The sequence below is a fragment of the Pseudophryne corroboree genome, chromosome 6 (assembly GCF_028390025.1).
Source record: "Pseudophryne corroboree isolate aPseCor3 chromosome 6, aPseCor3.hap2, whole genome shotgun sequence".
Lineage (NCBI taxonomy): Eukaryota > Metazoa > Chordata > Amphibia > Anura > Myobatrachidae > Pseudophryne > Pseudophryne corroboree.
The window spans coordinates 806,888,950-806,906,178 of NC_086449.1; the positions used below are offsets into that span (position 1 = coordinate 806,888,950).

The window sequence follows — 17,229 nt, forward strand, 5'->3', positions numbered from 1 at the left end:
TCTCTCTCCTCTTCCCCCCACCTTCTCTCTCTCCCTCTCCTACTGCCTGTACCTCTCTCCTGTCCCCCCACCTTCTCTCCCTCTCCTACTGCCTGTATCTCTCTCCTGTACCCCCACCTTCTCTCTCTTCCTCTCCTCCTGTATGTATCTCTCTCCTCTTCCCCCCACCTTCTCTCTTCATCTCCTACTGTATGTATCTCCCTCCTGTCCCCCACCTTCTCTCTTTCCCTCTCCTACTATATCTCTCCTGTCCCCCCACCTTCTCTCTCTCCCTCTCCTACTGCCTGTACCTCTCTCCTGTCCCCCCACCTTCTCTCCCTCTCCTACTGCCTGTATCTCTATCCTTTCCCCCCACCTTTTCTCTCTCCCTCTCCTACTGTATGTATCTCTATCCTTTCCCCCCACCTTTTCTCTCTCCCTCTCCTACTGTATGTATCTCTCTCCAGTCCCCCCACTCTCTCTCCCTATCGTATTGTATGAATCTCTTTCCTTTCCCCCCACCTTCTCTCTCTCCCTCTCCTACTATATGTATCTCCCTCCTGTCCCCCCCACCTTCTCTCTCTCCCTCTCCTACTGCCTGTACCTCTCTCCTGTTCCCCCACCTTCTCTCCATCTCCTACTGCCTGTATCTCTCTCCTGTCCCCCCACCTTCTCTCTCTCCCTCTCTTACTGTATTTATCTCTCTCCTGTACCCCCACCTTCTCTCTCTCCCTCTCCTCCTGTAATTATCTCTCTCCTCTTCCCCCCACGTTCTCTCTCTCAATCTCCTACTGTATGTATCTGCCTCCTGTCCCCCATCTTCTCTCTTTCCCTCTCCTACTATATCTCTCCTGTCCCCCCACCTTCTCTCTCTCCCTCTCCTACTGCCTGTACCTCTCTCCTGTCCCCCTCACCTTCTCTCCCTCTCCTACTGCCTGTATCTCTATCCTTTCCCCCCACCTTTTCTCTCTCCCTCTCCTACTGTATGTATCTCTCTCCTGTCCCCCCACCTTCTCTCTCTCCCTATCCTATTGTATGGATCTCTTTCCTTTCCCCCCCACCTTCTCTCTCTCCATCTCCGGCTGTATGCATCTCTCTCCTGTCCCCCCACCTTCTCTCTCTCTCACTCTCCTCCTGTATGTATCTCCCTCCTGTCCCCCCACCTTCTCTCTCCCTCTTCTACTGTATGTATCTCTCTCTTGTCCCCCACCTTCTCTCTCTCCATCTCCTACTGTATGTATCTCCCTCCTGTCCCCTCACCTTCTCTCTCTCCCTCTCCTACTGTATGTATCTCCCTCCTGTCCCCCCACCTTCTCTCTCTCACTCTCCTCCTGTATGTATCTCTCTCCGGTCCCCCCACCTTCTCTCTCTCCCTCTTCTACTGTATGCATCTCTCTCCTGTCCCCCCACCTTCTCTCTCTCCCTCTTCTACTGTATGTATCTCCCTCCTGTCCTCCCACCTTCTCTCTCTCCCTCTTCTACTGTATGCATCTCTCTCCTGTCCCCCCACCTTCTCTCTCTCTCACTCTCCTCCTGTATGTATCTCCCTCCTGTCCCCCCCTTCTCTCTCTCCATCTCCTACTGTATGTATCTCCCTCCTGTCCTCCCACCTTCTCTCCCTCTCCTACTGCCTGTATCTCTATCCTTTCCCCCCACCTTTTCTCTCTCCCTCTCCTACTGTATGTATCTCTCTCCTGTCCCCCCACCTTCTCTCTCTCCCTATCCTATTGTATGAATCTCTTTCCTTTCCCCCCACCTTCTCTCTCTCCATCTCCGGCTGTATGCATCTCTCTCCTGTCCCCCCACCTTCTCTCTCTCTCACTCTCCTCCTGTATGTATCTCCCTCCTGTCCCCCCACCTTCTCTCTCCCTCTTCTACTGTATGTATCTCTCGCCTGTCCCCCCACCTTCTCTCTCTCCATCTCCGGCTGTATGTATCTCTATCCTGTCCCCCCACCTTCTCTCTCTCCCTCTCCTACAGTATGTATCTCTCTCCTGTCCCTCCACCTTCTCTATCTCCCTATCCTATTGTATATATCTCTTTCTTGTCCCCCCACCTTCTCTCTCTCCATTTCCTACTGTATGTATCTTTCTCCTGTCCCCCCACCTTCTCTCTCTCCCTCTCGTAGAGTATGTATCTCTCTCCTGTCCCCCCTTCTCTCTCTCCCTCTCCTACTGTATGTATCTCTCTTCTGTCCCCCCACCTTCTCTCTCCCTCTCCTACAGTATGTATCTCTCTCTTGTCCTCCCACCTTCTCTCTCTCCCTTTCCTAGAGTATGTATCTCTCTCCTGTACCCCCAACTTCTCTCTCTCCATCTCCGGCTGTATGTATCTCTCTACTGTACCCCCAACTTCTCTCTCTCCATCTCCGGCTGTATGTATCTCTCTCCTGGCCCCCCACCTTCTTTCTCTCCCTCTCCTCCTGTATGTATCTCCCTCCTGTCCCCCCACCTTCTCTCTCTCCCTCTCCTAGCGTATGTATCTCTCTCCTGTCCCCCCACCTTCTCTCTCTCCCTCTCCTAGCGTATGTATCTCTCTCCTGTCCCCCCACCTTCTCTCTCTCCCTCTCCTACTGTATGTATCTCCCTCCTGTCCCCCCACCTTCTCTCTCTCCATCTCCGGCTGTATGTATCTCTCTCCTGTCCCCCCACCATCTCTCTCTCCCTTTTCTACAGTATGTATCTCTCTCTTGTCCCCCCACCTTCTTTCTCCCTCTCCTACTATATCTCTCCTGTCCCCCCACCTTCTCTCTATCCCTCTCAGAATAGAATCACACACACACGTGCGCACGCATGCGCGCACACACACACACACACACACACACACACACACACACACACTATGTACACAATAATACAGATGCAAATATACATAGTTTACACACACACACACACACACACACACACACACACACACACACACACACACACACACACACACACGCAGACACTATTACACACATATATGCACATAAATAGCACATAAATAGCATACACATACAGTGACAGTAATAGAACCACACATACAGAATGACAACCTACCGAGATAAACACACACAATGACACAGAAAGTAACAAACATTCAGTGACACATATGCACAAACATGCACAATGTAAAAAACTGAGAAAAAAATGACACACAGAAATGCAGACACATAGGTGGTCATTCCGAGTTGATCGCTCCCTAGCAGTTTTTTGCAGTCATGCAAACGCTATGCCGTCGCACACTGGGAGTGTATTTTAGCTTAGCAGAAGTGCAAACGAAAGGATCGCAAAGCGGCTACAATTTTTTTTGTGCAGTTTCAGGGTAGCTCAAATCCTACTCAGCTCTTGCGATCACTTCAGACTATTCAGTTCCTGTTTTGACGTCACAAACACGCCCTGCGTTCGCCCAGCCACGCCTGCATTTTTTCTGGCACGCCTGCTTTTTTCCGACCACTCACTTCGGCCACCAGTGCGATTGAAAAGCTTCGCTAGAGCCTGTGTGAAACTTCATCGTTCGTTGTAACAGTACGTCGCGCGTGCGCAGTGCGCCGCATACGCATGCGCAGAAGTTCCATTTTTTTGCCTCATCGCTGCACAGCCAACGAATGCAGCTAGCGATCAACTCAGAATGACCACCATAGTGACAAGCACACACGCACACACATAAACACACTTGATCTATTGCACCACCATTCTCCAGTTACCTGCATTTGGTTTTTGTCTTGATATTCATATATTTTTGTTTATTTTTATATATATATATATCTATATAGATATGTCTACAGTATAACTCATCCTATTATATACCCACTATAAAGTGCATCATAGCAACTTTCTACATTTCACCATCCGTTCTATGAACTGTGTTACGGAATTTCCTACTTACACTCTACAGTCACCTAAACCCCCCCAGTATCTTCACCTGTCACATCACACATTAACCACACGCCCTATGTGACACACTGTATCAGAGTAGCATTTACCTCTCAATTTCACATTTTATCCGTTCATGCCACTGACGCTCTGCCTACACTTATTTCAGCTGCCTCTCTCCTATTTACTGTGGGTATGTTCTATAAAAAGGACACAAATGTTAAATTATTATTATTTTTCTTCCTTATGTAAACAGATTATCATAATTGCATATTCATGGTGCAGCATGACAAATGACGGGGCTGCAGAATGCTATACCATGTCTCTGGGTGTTACATATTTCTGTTAATTAAACAGCGGGATGTCAGGAAGACACAGTGGCATCGTCTTGTGGTATTTATACTCCTGCGGCTGCCTCTTCTGGCAGGAAATGGGTTAATTGCTTGGTGTAAGCTGCGGAGACTGGGGAGAAATGAAATGCCATAACGTAGATTGCAGCAGAAAAAAATATGTAGTGCTGTCCCACGCCAGGAATAAGTGTAACTGACTTGTATGGGGGGGTGAGGGGGGGGGGGGAACCACGGAAAAAACTCTTTTGCTGATTTAGGGGTCTGTTTACTAGAGATGAGCGGGTTCAGTTCCTCGGAATCCGAACCCGCCCGAACTTCAGCCTTTTTTGCACGGGTCCGAGCAGACTCGGATCCTCCCGCCTTGCTCGGTTAACCCGAGCGCGCCCAAACGTCATCATCCCGCTGTCGGATTCTCGCGAGACTCGGATTCTATATAAGGAGCCGCGCGTTGCCGCCATTTTCACACGTGCATTGAGATTGATAGGGAGAGGACGTGGCTGGCGTCCTCTCCGTTTAGAATAGATTAGAGAGACACTTGATTTACTAATTTTGGGGAGCATTAGGAGTACTCAGTACAGTGCAGAGTTTTGCTGATAGTGACCACCAGTTTTATTTATAATCCGTTCTCTGCCTGAAAAAAAACGATACACAGTCACATACCATATCTGTGCTCAGTCTCAGTGTGCTGCATGATATATCATCTATGTATATCTGACTGTGCTGAGTGCTCACTGCTCACACAGCTGAATTGTGGGGGAGACTGGGGTGCAGTTATAGCAGGAGTACAGTGCACACTTTTGCTGCCAGTGACCACCAGTATATTGTCTGCCTGAAAAAGTTAAACACTCCTGTGGTGTTTTTTTTTTTTTTATTCTATAGTATAAACGCATTCTCCTGACAGTGTCCAGCAGGTCAATCATTCATTATATTATATAAATATTTACCTACAGTAGTGTTATATATATTTTTTTTCATCTCTATCATCTTTATCATCTCTATATTAGCAGACGCAGTACGGTAGTCCACGGCTGTGGCTATCTCTGTGTCGTCAGTGCTCGTTCATAATTGTATACGTACCTACCTGTGGTGGGGTTTTTTTTTCTATCTTCTTCATACTAGTAGTTTAGGAGTCTGCTGACAGTGTCCACCAGGTCCGTCATTATAATCCTACAGTAGTAATATATTTAGTATATTATCTATACTAGCAGACGCAGTACGGTAGTCCACGGCTGTGGCTATCTCTGTGTCGTCAGTGCTCGTCCATAATTGTATACCTACCTACCTGTGGTGGGGTTTTTTTTTCTATCTTCTTCATACTAGTAGTTTAGGAGTCTGCTGACAGTGTCCACCAGGTCCGTCATTATATTATATACCTACAGTAGTAATATATTTAGTATATTATCTATACTAGCAGATGCAGTACGGTAGTCCACGGCTGTGGCTATCTCTGTGTCGTCAGTGCTCGTCCATAATTGTATACCTACCTACCTGTGGTGGGTTTTTTTTTTCTATCTTCTTCATACTAGTAGTTTAGGAGTCTGCTGACAGTGTCCACCAGGTCCGTCATTATAATCCTACAGTAGTAATATATTTAGTATATTATCTATACTAGCAGACGCAGTACGGTAGTCCACGGCTGTGGCTATCTCTGTGTCGTCAGTGCTCGTCCATAATTGTATACCTACCTACCTGTGGTGTTTTTTTTTTTTCTATCTTCTTCATACTAGTAGTTTAGGAGTCTGCTGACAGTGTCCACCAGGTCCGTCATTATAATCCTACAGTAGTAATATATTTAGTATATTATCTATACTAGCAGACGCAGTACGGTAGTCCACGGCTGTGGCTATCTCTGTGTCGTCAGTGCTCGTCCATAATTGTATACCTACCTACCTGTGGTGGGGTTTTTTTTTCTATCTTCTTCATACTAGTAGTTTAGGAGTCTGCTGACAGTGTCCACCAGGTCCGTCATTATATTATATACCTACAGTAGTAATATATTTAGTATATTATCTATACTAGCAGACGCAGTACGGTAGGCCACGGCTGTACCTACCTCTGTGTCGTCACTCGTCCATAATTGTATACCTACCTACCTGTGGTGGGGTTTTTTTTTCTATCTTCTTCATACTAGTAGTTTAGCAGTCTGCTGACAGTGTCCAGCAGGTCCGTCATTATATTATATATACCTACAGTAGTTATATATATATTTTTTTTATATAATTAATTATCATCTCTATACTAGCAGACGCAGTACGGTAGTCCACGGCTGTAGCTACCTCTGTGTCGTCAGTCACTCGTCATCCATAAGTATACTAGTATCCATCCATCTCCATTGTTTACCTGAGGTGCCTTTTAGTTGTGCCTATTAAAATATGGAGAACAAAAATGTTGAGGCTCCAAAAATAGGGAAAGATCAAGATCCACTTCCACCTCGTGCTGAAGCTGCTGCCACTAGTCATGGCCGAGACGATGAAATTCCATCAACGTCGTCTGCCAAGGCCGATGCCCAATGTCATAGTACAGAGCATGTAAAATCCAAAACACAAAAGATCAGTAAAAAAAGGACTCAAAAATCTAAATTAAAATCGTCGGAGGAGAAGCGTAAACATGCCAATATGCCATTTACCACACGGAGTGGCAAGGAACGGCTGAGGCCCTGGCCTATGTTCATTAGAGATGAGCGCCTGAAATTTTTCGGGTTTTGTGTTTTGGTTTTGGGTTCGGTTCCGCGGCCGTGTTTTGGGTTCGAACGCGTTTTGGCAAAACCTCACCGAATTTTTTTTGTCGGATTCGGGTGTGTTTTGGATTCGGGTGTTTTTTTCAAAAAACACTAAAAAACAGCTTAAATCATAGAATTTGGGGGTCATTTTGATCCCAAAGTATTATTAACCTCAAAAACCATAATTTACACTCATTTTCAGTCTATTCTGAATACCTCACACCTCACAATATTATTTTTAGTCCTAAAATTTGCACCGAGGTCGCTGTGTGAGTAAGATAAGCGACCCTAGTGGCCGACACAAACACCGGGCCCATCTAGGAGTGGCACTGCAGTGTCACGCAGGATGTCCCTTCCAAAAAACCCTCCCCAAACAGCACATGACGCAAAGAAAAAAAGAGGCGCAATGAGGTAGCTGTGTGAGTAAGATAAGCGACCCTAGTGGCCGACACAAACACCGGGCCCATCTAGGAGTGGCACTGCAGTGTCACGCAGGATGGCCCTTCCAAAAAACCCTCCCCAAACAGCACATGACGCAAAGAAAAAAAGAGGCGCAATGAGGTAGCTGTGTGAGTAAGATTAGCGACCCTAGTGGCCGACACAAACACCGGGCCCATCTAGGAGTGGCACTGCAGTGTCACGCAGGATGGCCCTTCCAAAAAACCCTCCCCAAACAGCACATGACGCAAAGAAAAAAAGAGGCGCAATGAGGTAGCTGACTGTGTGAGTAAGATTAGCGACCCTAGTGGCCGACACAAACACCGGGCCCATTTAGGAGTGGCACTGCAGTGTCACGCAGGATGTCCCTTCCAAAAAACCCTCCCCAATCAGCACATGATGCAAAGAAAAAGAAAAGAAAAAAGAGGTGCAAGATGGAATTGTCCTTGGGCCCTCCCACCCACCCTTATGTTGTATAAACAAAACAGGACATGCACACTTTAACCAACCCATCATTTCAGTGACAGGGTCTGCCACACGACTGTGACTGATATGACGGGTTGGTTTGGACCCCCCCCAAAAAAGAAGCAATTAATCTCTCCTTGCACAAACTGGCTCTACAGAGGCAAGATGTCCACCTCATCATCACCCTCCGATATATCACCGTGTACATCCCCCTCCTCACAGATTATCAATTCGTCCCCACTGGAATCCACCATCTCAGCTCCCTGTGTACTTTGTGGAGGCAATTGCTGCTGGTCAATGTCTCCGCGGAGGAATTGATTATAATTCATTTTAATGAACATCATCTTCTCCACATTTTCTGGATGTAACCTCGTACGCCGATTGCTGACAAGGTGAGCGGCGGCACTAAACACTCTTTCGGAGTACACACTTGTGGGAGGGCAACTTAGGTAGAATAAAGCCAGTTTGTGCAAGGGCCTCCAAATTGCCTCTTTTTCCTGCCAGTATAAGTACGGACTGTGTGACGTGCCTACTTGGATGCGGTCACTCATATAATCCTCCACCATTCTATCAATGTTGAGAGAATCATATGCAGTGACAGTAGACGACATGTCCGTAATCGTTGTCAGGTCCTTCAGTCCGGACCAGATGTCAGCATCAGCAGTCGCTCCAGACTGCCCTGCATCACCGCCAGCGGGTGGGCTCGGAATTCTGAGCCTTTTCCTCGCACCCCCAGTTGCGGGAGAATGTGAAGGAGGAGATGTTGACAGGTCGCGTTCCGCTTGACTTGACAATTTTGTCACCAGCAGGTCTTTCAACCCCAGCAGACTTGTGTCTGCCGGAAAGAGAGATCCAAGGTAGGCTTTAAATCTAGGATCGAGCACGGTGGCCAAAATGTAGTGCTCTGATTTCAACAGATTGACCACCCGTGAATCCTTGTTAAGCGAATTAAGGGCTCCATCCACAAGTCCCACATGCCTAGCGGAATCGCTCCGTGTTAGCTCCTCCTTCAATGTCTCCAGCTTCTTCTGCAAAAGCCTGATGAGGGGAATGACCTGACTCAGGCTGGCAGTGTCTGAACTGACTTCACGTGTGGCAAGTTCAAAGGGCATCAGAACCTTGCACAACGTTGAAATCATTCTCCACTGCGCTTGAGACAGGTGCATTCCACCTACTATATCGTGCTCAATTGTATAGGCTTGAATGGCCTTTTGCTGCTCCTCCAACCTCTGAAGCATATAGAGGGTTGAATTCCACCTCGTTACCACTTCTTGCTTCAGATGATGGCAGGGCAGGTTCAGTAGTTTTTGGTGGTGCTCCAGTCTTCTGTACGTGGTGCCTGTACGCCGAAAGTGTCCCGCAATTCTTCTGGCCACCGACAGCATCTCTTGCACGCCCCTGTCGTTTTTTAAAAAATTCTGCACCACCAAATTCAAGGTATGTGCAAAACATGAGACGTGTTGGAATTTGCCCATATTTAATGCACACACAATATTGCTGGCGTTGTCCGATGCCACAAATCCACAGGAGAGTCCAATTGGGGTAAGCCATTCCGCGATGATCTTCCTCAGTTGCCGTAAGAGGTTTTCAGCTGTGTGCGTATTCTGGAAAGCGGTGATACAAAGCGTAGCCTGCCTAGGAAAGAGTTGGCGTTTGCGAGATGCTGCTACTGGTGCCGCCGCTGCTGTTCTTGCGGCGGGAGTCCATACATCTACCCAGTGGGCTGTCACAGTCATATAGTCCTGACCCTGCCCTGCTCCACTTGTCCACATGTCCGTGGTTAAGTGGACATTGGGTACAACTGCATTTTTTAGGACACTGGTGAGTCTTTTTCTGACGTCCGTGTACATTCTCGGTATCGCCTGCCTAGAGAAGTGGAACCTAGATGGTATTTGGTAACGGGGGCACACTGCCTCAATAAATTGTCTAGTTCCCTGTGAACTAACGGCGGATACCGGACGCACGTCTAACACCAACATAGTTGTCAAGGCCTCAGTTATCCGCTTTGCAGTAGGATGACTGCTGTGATATTTCATCTTCCTCGCAAAGGACTGTTGAACAGTCAATTGCTTACTGGAAGTAGTACAAGTGGGCTTACGACTTCCCCTCTGGGATGACCATCGACTCCCAGCGGCAACAACAGCAGCGCCAGCAGCAGTAGGCGTTACACGCAAGGATGCATCGGAGGAATCCCAGGCAGGAGAGGACTCGTCAGAATTGCCAGTGACATGGCCTGCAGGACTATTGGCATTCCTGGGGAAGGAGGAAATTGACACTGAGGGAGTTGGTGGGGTGGTTTGCGTGAGCTTGGTTACAAGAGGAAGGGATTTACTGGTCAGTGGACTGCTTCCGCTGTCACCCAAAGTTTTTGAACTTGTCACTGACTTATTATGAATGCGCTGCAGGTGACGTATAAGGGAGGATGTTCCAAGGTGGTTAACGTCCTTACCCCTACTTATTACAGCTTGACAAAGGGAACACACGGCTTGACACCTGTTGTCCGCATTTCTGGTGAAATACCTCCACACCGAAGAGCTGATTTTTTTGGTATTTTCACCTGGCATGTCAACGGCCATATTCCTCCCACGGACAACAGGTGTCTCCCCGGGTGCCTGACTTAAACAAACCACCTCACCATCAGAATCCTCCTGGTCAATTTCCTCCCCAGCGCCAGCAACACCCATATCCTCCTCATCCTGGTGTACTTCAACACTGACATCTTCAATCTGACTATCAGGAACTGGACTGTGGGTGCTCCTTCCAGCACTTGCAGGGGGCGTGCAAATGGTGGAAGGCGCATGCTCTTCACGTCCAGTGTTGGGAAGGTCAGGCATCGCAACCGACACAATTGGACTCTCCTTGTGGATTTGGGATTTCGAAGAATGCACAGTTCTTTGCTGTGCTGCTTTTGCCAGCTTGAGTCTTTTCATTTTTCTAGCGAGAGGCTGAGTGCTTCCATCCTCATGTGAAGCTGAACCACTAGCCATGAACATAGGCCAGGGCCTCAGCCGTTCCTTGCCACTCCGTGTCGTAAATGGCATATTGGCAAGTTTACGCTTCTCCTCCGACAATTTTATTTTAGGTTTTGGAGTCCTTTTTTTTCTGATATTTGGTGTTTTGGATTTGACATGCTCTGTACTATGACATTGGGCATCGGCCTTGGCAGACGACGTTGCTGGCATTTCATCGTCTCGGCCATGACTAGTGGCAGCAGCTTCAGCACGAGGTGGAAGTGGATCTTGATCTTTCCCTAATTTTGGAACCTCAACATTTTTGTTCTCCATATTTTAATAGGCACAACTAAAAGGCACCTCAGGTAAACAATGGAGATGGATACTAGTATACAATTATGGACTGCCTGCCGAGTGCAGACACAGAGGTAGCCACAGCCGTGAACTACCGTACTGTACTGTGTCTGCTGCTAATATAGACTGGTTAATAAAGAGATGTCTATGTAACTATGTATGTATAAAGAAGAAAGAAAAAAAAAACACGGTTAGGTGGTATACAATTATGGACGGACTGCCTGCCGAGTGCCGACACAGAGGTAGCCACAGCCGTGAACTACCGCACTGTACTGTGTCTGCTGCTAATATATAGACTGGTTGATAAAGAGATAGTATACTCGTAACTAGTATGTATGTATAAAGAAAGAAAAAAAAACCACGGTTAGGTGGTATATACAATTATGGACGGGCTGCCGAGTGCCGACACAGAGGTAGCCACAGCCGTGAACTACCGCACTGTACTGTGTCTGCTGCTAATATAGACTGGTTGATAAAGAGATAGTATACTCGTAACTAGTATGTATGTATAAAGAAAGAAAAAAAAACCACGGTTAGGTGGTATATACAATTATGGACGGGCTGCCGAGTGCCGACACAGAGGTAGCCACAGCCGTGAACTACCGCACTGTACTGTGTCTGCTGCTAATATAGACTGGTTGATAAAGAGATAGTATACTCGTAACTAGTATGACTATAAAGAAAGAAAAAAAAACCACGGTTAGGTGGTATATACAATTATGGACGGGCTGCCGAGTGCCGACACAGAGGTAGCCACAGCCGTGAACTACCGCACTGTACTGTGTCTGCTGCTAATATATAGACTGGTTGATAAAGAGATAGTATACTCGTAACTAGTATGTATGTATAAAGAAAGAAAAAAAAACCACGGTTAGGTGGTATATACAATTATGGACGGGCTGCCGAGTGCCGACACAGAGGTAGCCACAGCCGTGAACTACCGCACTGTACTGTGTCTGCTGCTAATATAGACTGGTTGATAAAGAGATAGTATACTCGTAACTAGTATGTATGTATAAAGAAAGAAAAAAAAAACCACGGTTAGGTGGTATATACAATTATGGACGGGCTGCCGAGTGCCGACACAGAGGTAGCCACAGCCGTGAACTACCGCACTGTACTGTGTCTGCTGCTAATATATAGACTGGTTGATAAAGAGATAGTATACTCGTAACTAGTATGTATGTATAAAGAAAGAAAAAAAAACCACGGTTAGGTGGTATATACAATTATGGACGGGCTGCCGAGTGCCGACACAGAGGTAGCCACAGCCGTGAACTACCGCACTGTACTGTGTCTGCTGCTAATATAGACTGGTTGATAAAGAGATAGTATACTCGTAACTAGTATGTATGTATAAAGAAAGAAAAAAAAACCACGGTTAGGTGGTATATACAATTATGGACGGGCTGCCGAGTGCCGACACAGAGGTAGCCACAGCCGTGAACTACCGCACTGTACTGTGTCTGCTGCTAATATAGACTGGTTGATAAAGAGATAGTATACTCGTAACTAGTATGACTATAAAGAAAGAAAAAAAAACCACGGTTAGGTGGTATATACAATTATGGACGGGCTGCCGAGTGCCGACACAGAGGTAGCCACAGCCGTGAACTACCGCACTGTACTGTGTCTGCTGCTAATATATAGACTGGTTGATAAAGAGATAGTATACTCGTAACTAGTATGTATGTATAAAGAAAGAAAAAAAAACCACGGTTAGGTGGTATATACAATTATGGACGGGCTGCCGAGTGCCGACACAGAGGTAGCCACAGCCGTGAACTACCGCACTGTACTGTGTCTGCTGCTAATATATAGACTGGTTGATAAAGAGATAGTATACTCGTAACTAGTATGTATGTATAAAGAAAGAAAAAAAAACCACGGTTAGGTGGTATATACAATTATGGACGGGCTGCCGAGTGCCGACACAGAGGTAGCCACAGCCGTGAACTACCGCACTGTACTGTGTCTGCTGCTAATATAGACTGGTTGATAAAGAGATAGTATACTCGTAACTAGTATGTATGTATAAAGAAAGAAAAAAAAAACCACGGTTAGGTGGTATATACAATTATGGACGGGCTGCCGAGTGCCGACACAGAGGTAGCCACAGCCGTGAACTACCACACTGTACTGTGTCTGCTGCTAATATATAGACTGGTTGATAAAGAGATAGTATACTCGTAACTAGTATGTATGTATAAAGAAAGAAAAAAAAACCACGGTTAGGTGGTATATACAATTATGGACGGGCTGCCGAGTGCCGACACAGAGGTAGCCACAGCCGTGAACTACCGCACTGTACTGTGTCTGCTGCTAATATATAGACTGGTTGATAAAGAGATAGTATACTCGTAACTAGTATGTATGTATAAAGAAAGAAAAAAAAACCACGGTTAGGTGGTATATACAATTATGGACGGGCTGCCGAGTGCCGACACAGAGGTAGCCACAGCCGTGAACTACCGCACTGTACTGTGTCTGCTGCTAATATAGACTGGTTAATAAAGAGATAGTATACTCGTAACTAGTATGTATGTATAAAGAAAGAAAAAAAAACCACGGTTAGGTGGTATATACAATTATGGACGGGCTGCCGAGTGCCGACACAGAGGTAGCCACAGCCGTGAACTACCGCACTGTACTGTGTCTGCTGCTAATATATAGACTGGTTGATAAAGAGATAGTATACTCGTAACTAGTATGTATGTATAAAGAAAGAAAAAAAAACCACGGTTAGGTGGTATATACAATTATGGACGGGCTGCCGAGTGCCGACACAGAGGTAGCCACAGCCGTAAACTACCGCACTGTACTGTGTCTGCTGCTAATATATAGACTGGTTGATAAAGAGATAGTATACTCGTAACTAGTATGTATGTATAAAGAAAGAAAAAAAAACCACGGTTAGGTGGTATATACAATTATGGACGGGCTGCCGAGTGCCGACACAGAGGTAGCCACAGCCGTGAACTACCGCACTGTACTGTGTCTGCTGCTAATATAGACTGGTTGATAAAGAGATAGTATACTACTAATATTATATATACTGGTGGTCAGGTCACTGGTCACTAGTCACACTGGCAGTGGCACTCCTGCAGCAAAAGTGTGCACTGTTTAATTTTAATATAATATTATGTACTCCTGGCTCCTGCTATAACCTATAACTGGCACTGCAGTGCTCCCCAGTCTCCCCCACAATTATAAGCTGTGTGAGCTGAGCACAGTCAGATATATATATACATTGATGCAGCACACTGGGCTGAGCAGTGCACACAGATATGGTATGTGACTGAGTCACTGTGTGTATCGTTTTTTTCAGGCAGAGAACGGATATATTAAATAAAACAAACAACTGCACTGTCTGGTGGTCACTGTGGTCGTCAGTCACTAAACTCTGCACTCTCTTCTACAGTATCACAGCCTCAGGTCAATCTCTCTCTCTCTCTCTCAACCCTAATCTAAATGGAGAGGACGCCAGCCACGTCCTCTCCCTATCAATCTCAATGCACGTGTGAAAATGGCGGCGACGCGCGGCTCCTTATATAGAATCCGAGTCTCGCGATAGAATCCGAGCCTCGCGAGAATCCGACAGCGTCATGATGACGTTCGGGCGCGCTCGGGTTAACCGAGCAAGGCGGGAAGATCCGAGTCGCTCGGACCCGTGAAAAAAAACATGAAGTTCGGGCGGGTTCGGATTCAGAGAAACCGAACCCGCTCATCTCTAATGTTCATGGCTAGTGGTTCAGCTTCACATGAGGATGGAAGCACTCAGCCTCTCGCTAGAAAAATGAAAAGACTTAAGCTGGCAAAAGCACAGCAAAGAACTGTGCGTTCTTCGAAATCACAAATCCACAAGGAGAGTCCAATTGTGTCGGTTGCGATGCTAGACCTTCCCAACACTGGACGTGAAGAGCATGCGCCTTCCACCATTTGCACGCCCCCTGCAAGTGCTGGAAGGAGCACCCGCAGTCCAGTTCCTGATAGTCAGATTGAAGATGTCAGTGTTGAAGTACACCAGGATGAGGAGGATATGGGTGTTGCTGGCGCTGGGGAGGAAATTGACAAGGAGGATTCTGATGGTGAGGTGGTTTGTTTAAGTCAGGCACCCGGGGAGACACCTGTTGTCCGTGGGAGGAATATGGCCATTGACATGCCTGGTGAAAATACCAAAAAAATCAGCTCTTCGGTGTGGAAGTATTTCAACAGAAATGCGGACAACAGGTGTCAAGCCGTGTGTTGCCTTTGTCAAGCTGTAATAAGTAGGGGTAAGGACGTTAACCACCTCGGAACATCCTCCCTTATACGTCACCTGCAGCGCATTCATCATAAGTCAGTGACAAGTTCAAAAACTTTGGGCGACAGCGGAAGCAGTCCACTGACCAGTAAATCCCTTCCTCTTGTAACCAAGCTCACGCAAACCACCCCACCAACTCCCTCAGTGTCAATTTCCTCCTTCCCCAGGAATGCCAATAGTCCTGCAGGCCATGTCACTGGCAATTCTGACGAGTCCTCTCCTGCCTGGGATTCCTCCGATGCATCCCTACTGCTGCTGGCGCTGCTGTTGTTGCTGCTGGGAGTCGATGGTCATCCCAGAGGGGAAGTCGTAAGACCACTTTTACAACTTCAACCAAGCAATTGACTGTCCAACAGTCCTTTGCGAGGAAGATGAAATATCACAGCAGTCATCCTGCTGCAAAGCGGATATCTGAGGCCTTGGCATCCTGGGCGGTGAGAAATGTGGTTCCGGTATCCATCATTACTTCAGAGCCAACTATAGACTTGATTGAGGTACTGTGTCCCAGGTACCAAATACCATCTAGGTTCCATTTCTCTAGGCAGGCGATACCGAAAATGTACACAGACCTCAGAAAAATACTCACCAGTGTCCTAAAAAATGCAGTTGTACCCAATGTCCACTTAACCACGGACATGTGGACAAGTGGAGCAGGGCAGACTCAGGACTATATGACTGTGACAGCCCACTGGGTAGATGTATTGACTGCCGCCGCAAGAACAGCAGCGGCGGCACCAGTAGCAGCATCTCGCAAACGCCAACTCTTTCCTAGGCAGGCTACGCTTTGTATCACCGCTTTCCAGAATACGCACACAGCTGAAAACCTCTTACGGCAACTGAGGAAGATCATCGCAGAATGGCTTACCCCAATTGGACTCTCCTGTGGATTTGTGGCATCGGACAACGCCAGCAATATTGTGCGTGCATTATATCTGGGCAAATTCCAGCACGTTCCCATGTTTTGCACATACCTTGAATTTGGTGGTGCAGAATTATTTAAAAAACGAGAGGGGCGTGCAAGAGATGCTGTCGGTGGCCAGAAGAATTGCGGGACACTTTCGGCGTACAGGCACCATGTACAGAAGACTGGAGCAACACCAAAAACGCCTGAACCTGCCCTGCCATCATCTGAAGCAAGAAGTGGTAACGAGGTGGAATTCAACCCTCTATATGCTTCAGAGGATGGAGGAGCAGCAAAAGGCCATTCAAGCCTATACATCTGGCCACGATATAGGCAAAGGAGGTGGAATGCACCTGTCTCAAGTGCAGTGGAGAATGATTTCAACGTTGTGCAAGGTTCTGCAACCTTTTGAACTTGCCACACGTGAAGTCAGTTCAGACACTGCCAGCCTGAGTCAGGTCATTCCCCTCATCAGGCTTTTGCAGAAGAAGCTGGAGACATTGAAGGAGGAGCTAAGACATAGCGATTCCGCTAGGCATGTGGGACTTGTGGATGAAGCCCTTCATTCGCTTAACCAGGATTCACGGGTGGTCAATCTGTTGAAATCAGAGCACTACATTTTGGCCACCGTGCTCGATCCTAGATTTAAAACCTACGTTGGATCTCTCTTTCCGGCAGACACAAGTCTGCAGGGGTTCAAAGACCTGCTGGTGGGAAAATTATCAAGTCAAGTGGAACTTGATCGGTCAACAGCTCCTCCTTCACATTCTCCCGCAATTGGGGGTGCGAGGAAAAGGCTCAGAATTCCGAGCCCACCCGCTGGCGGTGATGCAGGGCAGTCTGGAGCGACTGCTGATGCTGACATCTGGTCCGGACTGAAGGACCTGCCAACGATTACGGACATGTCGTCTA

The 17,229-nt window shown here is 47.1% G+C and overlaps 1 protein-coding gene across 1 annotated transcript in view; it reads right to left on the reverse strand.

Annotated features, from left to right (window-relative positions):
* The window catches only part of CHRM2 (cholinergic receptor muscarinic 2), a 367,212-nt gene that overhangs the window by 268,539 nt on the left and 81,444 nt on the right, over nt 1–17,229 (reverse strand). The window lies entirely within an intron of this gene.